Genomic DNA, 7,242 nt, shown 5'->3' with positions numbered 1-7,242 from the left:
TAGATACATATATATGTATATTCATGTACATATATATATATATATATATATATATATATATATATATATATATATATATATATATAATATATATATTCATATTTTTGGGCTCAAGCCATGTCGTCCTGATGGAAGTTCCTATAGGGTAGCTTCCTAGGGTATATTACAACTACGGTGATATTCCCAGAGAATTTACCTTAAGGTACCCAGAATTCTAACTCCTGGAGCGAATATCCCTAATGAAAGGGATATCGCGACATATCAGAGGACGTATTCTTGACACGCCACATGGCAATCTGCACCCCAAACAGAGATAACACATCGAAGGGGTCAATTGGCAAGAAAACGAAAACGAGAAAGAAAAAGGGGGAGCCGCTCCCAAGGCTCCCTCTTCTCCCGTTTCGTAAGCGTGCCTGGCGCCAATCCTGGCGCCATCTGTATTCCTTTTTGCGTAGCTTAACAACTCGGTGTTTTTTCCTGTGTTTCTCGCATATCTTGGATTTAATCATCTTTTCATGGCTTCTCCAACTTCGTCTGCCTCTGATAAGTTGAGTACCATTTTTTTTATGTATAAATGTAGGCTCTTGGTAAATTTTAAAGGGTTTAATAGTATTAATCTTTGTTACAAGAGCCGTTGCCTACCGGAGGCGTCCTGGACGCTGTCGCTCGCTAGGTATGACTTTTAGTTAGCCAGAGCGACGTTCCCGGTTGTTTTGCTTTAATAAATTTTAGCTATTTAGCGTTACATAGGATTTCCTTTCTCGTGCTTTTAGTATTATTTATTTTGGCGAAGTATTCGCCAACTCTGGCCTTCGCTAGGCCATGTAGCCTAGTCGTTTGGTCCTAGTACTTTCCTGCATGATTTTGGATTTCCGAGTGTTTTAAAATTTTATTGAAGCTTTAGGCAGTTTTTTATACATTCAAGATTTTGTTGATTATTTCCAAGATAGTATACGACTGAGTTTCGGTGATTTAGGTAATCGATTCTCTTGGTGCCTAGGCTAAGTTGCTTATGGAGCCTTAGTATACTTTCTCATACTCCCCGGTTGCTTTCTTTTCTTCGGAGAAGGTATGCAATCCCTTTCCCTCTGTTTAAGCCTTGGGCTTAACCCTAGTGGTTTATCTGAATTAACTTTCGATACAACTATACTGGGGTGTTACTGTACCTCCCTGTTCCAGTAAGTCTGGCTTCAGAGAGGGACAGAACATCAGAGTTTTTAGTCTGAGTCTGTGTTGGTCTGGCTTGGGGTAGAGTCTCCCTCGCTAGCCTGACGCAGACATAGGAGGCTTAGCCTCCTTAGGTCACTGCCGAAGGTTTCTGTACAAGATGATTCCTTCTTTTGTGATCTAGCAGACTAGTCCTTGTTGCTGTTCTCGGTGGGAGGATGAGATCCTTTCCCTGGGAATAGCAACACCTTCCTTGCTTTGGTTCAGTGGGGGCTGGCAAGTATTGCTGGCCTCCCTCCTTGGATCTCCCTTAGGCTAAGATGAGTTTTCTTGGCTGCAGGTGATTCTTCACTAAAGCAAGGTTGGTAGGACCCTCTTTTGTCCCTTCCCCCTCTATCTCTGTAATGGCCTAGCCATTACAGTACTGTACGTCATTCTACATCTGGACCTAGGATAGGTTAGGATGTGGAATTGACTCAGCCCCTTGCCGGCTGGCAGAGTGTGCCGGCCGGCAAAGGTCTTCTGCTTTGAGTGCTGCCCGGACCTCCCTTGGTCCCTCGTCCATGTCTGTCTGTAGAGCCAGACGACATTGGTCAGGAAGCCTGAATTAGATTCTCCCCTTCCTTATATGCACTCTTTCTGATTGCCGGGCTTGGGGGTAGTATACTCTCTTATCCCGGCATCCATTCTGTTTTCTTCTAGTGCTGTACCCGACCCGGCTGCCAGCCTATGAGGCTGGCAGCCGGGCAGTCGTAGTCCTCTGGTTCTTTTGCTGCTGGCCGGCATTGGTTGTTTACCTTTGCCGGCCGGCTATTGTCAAGCGCTTGTCTGCCGGTTGCTATGAGCAGTGGCCGGCAGCCGGGTGCTACCTTGTGTAGTTGCCGGCCGACATTGGCTGTTGCTGGCCGGCAGTTACTGCCGGCCGGCTCATGCATTTGAACCAGCGTTCTGCCGCCTTATAGCTGTTAAGTAGTATACTTTAAAGCTAGTTATGGTGTGTGCCGGCCGGCACGGCGCATTACCTTCTATACTGTACCAGTATTCTTCATTATAACATATACTGTAGGAAGAAAACTATAGTATAGTATTGGTACAACACTGTGTGTTCTAACACTTTTGTGTTGTCTTGCACAGCCCTTTGGTGTTGCCTTACAGATAAGAAAGTGAGTTCTTTCTTGTCTATTATCCGGTATTTTAAAATCATATCTTAGGTGTGAGCTCCACCTGTTTCCTCTGGAAATTTTTCATTTGTTACTCTAGGAGAGATTAACCATACGATTTTATTATCTGGAAGGCTGCAACAATTGGTTGTGCGGGGAAACACAAGTGTGTGTCTTTCCTTTCTGATTTGCTATGCTAACTCTGCATATCCAGTGATACGTAGTTCACTTGATACTCATAGAAATTTCTTCTCTTTGCAGGAGGTATGTCCGAAGTGCGGAAGTGCTTTCTGCAACGTCCGCAGTAAGAACTTCTGCGGACATGAGTTATGAAGGAGGCACGCAGCATGCGCTGTCTCCAAGGGTGATCTCCGGTATTGGGACCCCCAGGTATGTACCGTGTGCTCTAACCTGATTACTGAGGCTTTTGATTCCCCCTAGGACAGCGGAATCAAGGGATATAGCAAGGGAGAAGCTTCGCACCTGGGTAAGGGGCTTCCAGAAGAACACTTCTGGACCTTATCTTCCAAGTGAGAAGATGAGGGCTTACCTTTTCCCTAGGGCATCAGCTGATGCAGTGATTCCCCAGCCTCAAGAGGAGATCCCCCTAGTTCAGATCCAGGTGGATGCTGAAGTGGCGGTCACCTTGCAAGACATCTAGTTGAACGACAGGATGTCAGACGTGTCCGAGCGTCTGGAGGAAGACCTCCTGGCAGGAGGCCAGGATGAAGATCAAGCCCCAGACATTGTAGAGGAAGAAGCCGACGAGGTGTCGGCTGCTCCGGTTCTGATCCCTGAATCTATTCCCTCAACATTGTCCGCTCTCCCAGTAGAGCTGGTACAGGCCCTCTCCTCCATTGTTGAAATGATCCAACAAATGCAGAAGGAGAATATGGAGAAGGCGGCTGCAATGGAACTGCAGATGCAGAAGCTTGCAGCATCAAGTGGGCCCCAGAAAAGGCTTAATGTGAAAGACCTTCCCTTGTGCTCAGATGCTATCCCGTGGAGATATGCTGAGCACATGCCGTTGACGACTGGAAAGATCATCATGTCGGATAAGCTGGGTTCAGTTCCCCTTGAGGAGGTGGAATTCTGGCCCAGCAAAGGGTCATATCCGGACTGTTATGTCCGGTTGAGGAAGGAACCAGCTTCAAAGGAGGAGACAGAGCCAAAGGAGGTCATAGTGATGGACCATGCTAAGGCTCAAGCTTTGCTTTCATCTTCGATGAAAGAGAGGGGCTTCACGAACTAAAAGGTAGCTGCATTGAGTAAGAAGCTTCCTTCCTTTGTGTCCTCTCCTGCTAGAGCCTTCCCCTTTTTGCAGAAAGGGTTTGCGGCTGTATTAAAAGCAGTCGAGGCTGGCAAGCCTTGCCCCTCCCTGGATGAGTGTAAACCCTTGTCGCTGGCCCTACCCATGGACCACAAGGACTGGAAGGACGTCCATCTTACCTTCTCAGTCGGGAAGTTGGAGGCTGATATTGCCGGACGTCAGTTCGGTGAGAACCTCCCTAAGCTGTCTGACTTTCTTTTGCGGAGAGAGCTCGAGACAAAAGAAAGACTGGCTGCCTCAATGTCTCTTCAGACCACTCTTGAGACGATGGCAAGTGACCCCAAGGTACATGAAATGTTCATGGTAGTGGCCAAGACTCATCTGGCCACAGTGACGAAGGATCTTTACAGCTTCGTCAGGGCGAGGAGAGCTTGTAGGGAGTTCGTGTTCACCTCGGCTACGGTGAGGCACGAGCCAAGGGAACTAATCTCCTCCAACATTTGGGGCAAAGACCTTTTCCCTAGCGAATTGGTCAAAGAAGTTGTGGATAAGGCCGCCACGGAGAATAGAAATCTTCTCCAGAAGTGGGGCCTGTCTATCAAGAGAAAGTCTTCCCCGGATGAGGGTCCCCAACCAAAGAGGAAGACTAAAAGGACTAGGCTACCGTCTCGTCCAGCCAAGCCAGTTGAACAGCAACAGCAACAGCAATTGCCGATGCCTTCAGTGCCCCAGATGGTGGCACAAACCGCGACCACTTTCCAGTGGGTACCCCAGGCCGTGTCGACGCAGTCCCCGGCATTCAACCCAACGCTCGAAGGGCAGTCAACTTCCTTTCGAGCAAAGCCTAGAGGAGCAGCCAGAGGCTCGTCTAGGCGCCCCTCAAGGGGAAGGGGATTCAGGGGTGGTCGAGGTCAGGAAGGCAAGACCTCTGGACAACAGTCCAAGTGAGATGATACCGGTAGGAGGGAGACTTCAGAATTTTCGGGATCGGTGGACCTTCGATCCCTGTGCCCACAGCCTACTCAAGAATAGACTGGGCTGGAGCTGGTACAGCACTCCACCCCCGTGCCCTCGGTTTTTCCAACACTCCACCCGCGTTCTGGAGGAGTACATCCAAGATTTGTTGGAGGAAAAAAGTGATCCGAAGGGTAAAGTCCATCAAATTCCAAGGGAGGCTGTTTTGTGTTCCCAAGAAGGACTCGGAAAAACTCAGAGTCATTCTGGACTTGTCGCCACTCAACAAGTTCATAGTGAACTGCAAGTTCAAGATGCTAACACTGCAACACATAAGGACCTTACTGCCCAAGAGGGCATATACCGTCTCCATAGACTTATCAGACGCCTATTGGCACGTTCCAATCAACCGTCGACTCTCCCCCTACCTAGGGTTCAAGCTACAACGAAGACTATACGCCCTCAGAGCCATGCCATTCGGGCTAAATATAGCTCCAAGGATCTTCACAAAGCTTGTGAGCGTAGCTCTCAAGCAATTACGCCTAAAGGAAATTCAGGTAGTAGCCTACCTGGACGACTGGCTGGTGTGGGCAGCATTCAAGACAGAATGCTTGCAAGCTTCTATTCATGTGATCCAGTTCCTAGAGTATCTAGGCTTCAAGATCAACAGAAAAAAGTCTCGACTTTCTCCATCTCAAAAGTTCCAGTAGCTGGGAATCCACTGGGACCTAATGTCACACCGTTTCTCCATCCCGGCGAAGAAAAGGAAGGAGATAGCGGGTTCTGTCAAGAGACTTCTAGATTCCGAAAGGATATCAAGACGCAGGCAGGAGAGAGTACTGGGTTCTCTCCAGTTTGCCTCGGTGACAGACCCGGTGCTAAGAGCACAGCTAAAGGATGCAACCGGAGTTTGGAGAAGTTATGCATCAAACGCGCGAAGAGATCTGAGAAGACCAGTTCCGTTTCGTCTACGTACTCTTCTCAGGCCTTGGTCCCAAGCCAGACATCTAAAGAAGTCGGTTCTTCTTCAGCCACCTCCCCCGTCGGTGACAATTCACTCAGACGCCTCGAAGGAGGGATGGGGAGGTCACTCTCATCAGAAAAAAGTCCAGGGGACTTGGTCCAAGCTATTCAAGACCTTTCACATAAACTTTCTAGAAGGTATGGCAGTGCTCCTTACCTTAAAGAAAGTCTCCCCGCGTCACTCGATCCACATATAGTTGGTGCTGGACAGCGAGGTAGTTGTGAGATGCTTGAATCGACATGGTTCAAGGTTACCACCTCTCAACCAGGTGATGTTGGCCATCTTCCGATTGGCGGAAAAGAAGAAGTGGTACCTGTCGGCAGTTCACCTTCAAGGAGTCCGCAATGTGACAGCGAACGCTCTATCTAGGTTCACACCGATAGAGTCGGAATGGTCCCTAGACGCAGGATCATTCTCCTTCATCTTGAGTCAAGTCCCAGAACTGCAGATAGACCTCTTTGCGACGAAAGACAACAAGAAGTTGCCCCTGTACGTGTCCCCGTACGAGGACCCCTTAGCGGAAGCAGTGGACGCGATGTCCCTCGACTGGAACAGATGGTCCAGGATTTATCTGTTCCCTCCTCACAACCTTCTGTTGTGGGTCCTCAACAAACTGAGATCCTTCAAGGGGGTAGCGGCAATAGTGGCCCACAAGGGGCCAAACAGCGTGTGGTTCCCCCTGGCATTGGAACTACGGCTGAAGTTTCTACCGCTACCAGATCCAGTTCTGACCCAGCGAGTCCAGAAGTCTACTGTCTGCGCTTCATTACAGAAAACCCGGACCCTGCAGCTCATGATTTTCTCTCCCTAGCGGTGAGAAAGCGTTTTCGGGATTTCGAAAGCCAGCATAGACTTCCTAGAGGAATATAAGTGCAAATCTACTAGAAGGCAATAAAGTTCCGAAAGCCTGCGCTAGGCTCAGACCTTCAGCACCTCCAAAGCCCATTTCATGGTCTTTAGACAAAGTTCTTCATTTCGCTTCTCTGTTGAGCAATGAGGAGGGTGCGTTTAAGGATTTGACCCAAAAAGTTATTTTCCTATTTGCACTCGCGTCCGGGGCCAGGGTTAGTGAGATTGTAGCCCTCTCAAGAGAGGAAGGTCGTGTTCAGTTCCTGGATGGGGGAGAACTGAACCTGTTTCCGGATCCTACGTTTCTCGCCAAGAATGAGTTACCCACCAACAGGTGGGGTCCCTGGAGAATCTGCCCTCTGAAAGAAGATGCATCTCTATGTCCAGTAGAATGCCTAAAGGTCTATCTTCATAGAACTTCAGACTTCAAGGGTGGTCAACTATTCAGGGGAGAAACATCAGGCTCAAATTTATCACTGAATCAACTCAGGGCGAAAATCACATATTTTATTCGCAGAGCGGATCCTGACAGTACACCCGCAGGTCACGATCCGAGGAAAGTTGCTTCATCCTTAAATTTCTTTAATTGTATTGATCTTGAACATCTTCGTTCATACACTGGCTGGAAGTCTTCCAGAGTGTTCTTTCGCCACTATGCAAAGCAAGTGGAGCAACTAAAGAGATCTGTGGTAGCAGTGGGTTGCGTCGTTAACCCTGCTGTTTAACTCTGCGAGGAACAGTGGTTTTAATTGGGACGATTAATTCCAGGGTGAGTGTGTAGTTACATACTGTGCTACAAACTAAGTGAGGGCACTGAG

This window comes from Palaemon carinicauda, chromosome 20, assembly GCF_036898095.1.
Source record: "Palaemon carinicauda isolate YSFRI2023 chromosome 20, ASM3689809v2, whole genome shotgun sequence".
Taxonomy (NCBI): Eukaryota; Metazoa; Arthropoda; class Malacostraca; order Decapoda; family Palaemonidae; genus Palaemon; species Palaemon carinicauda.
Note: the sequence above shows the minus strand (reverse complement) of the source record.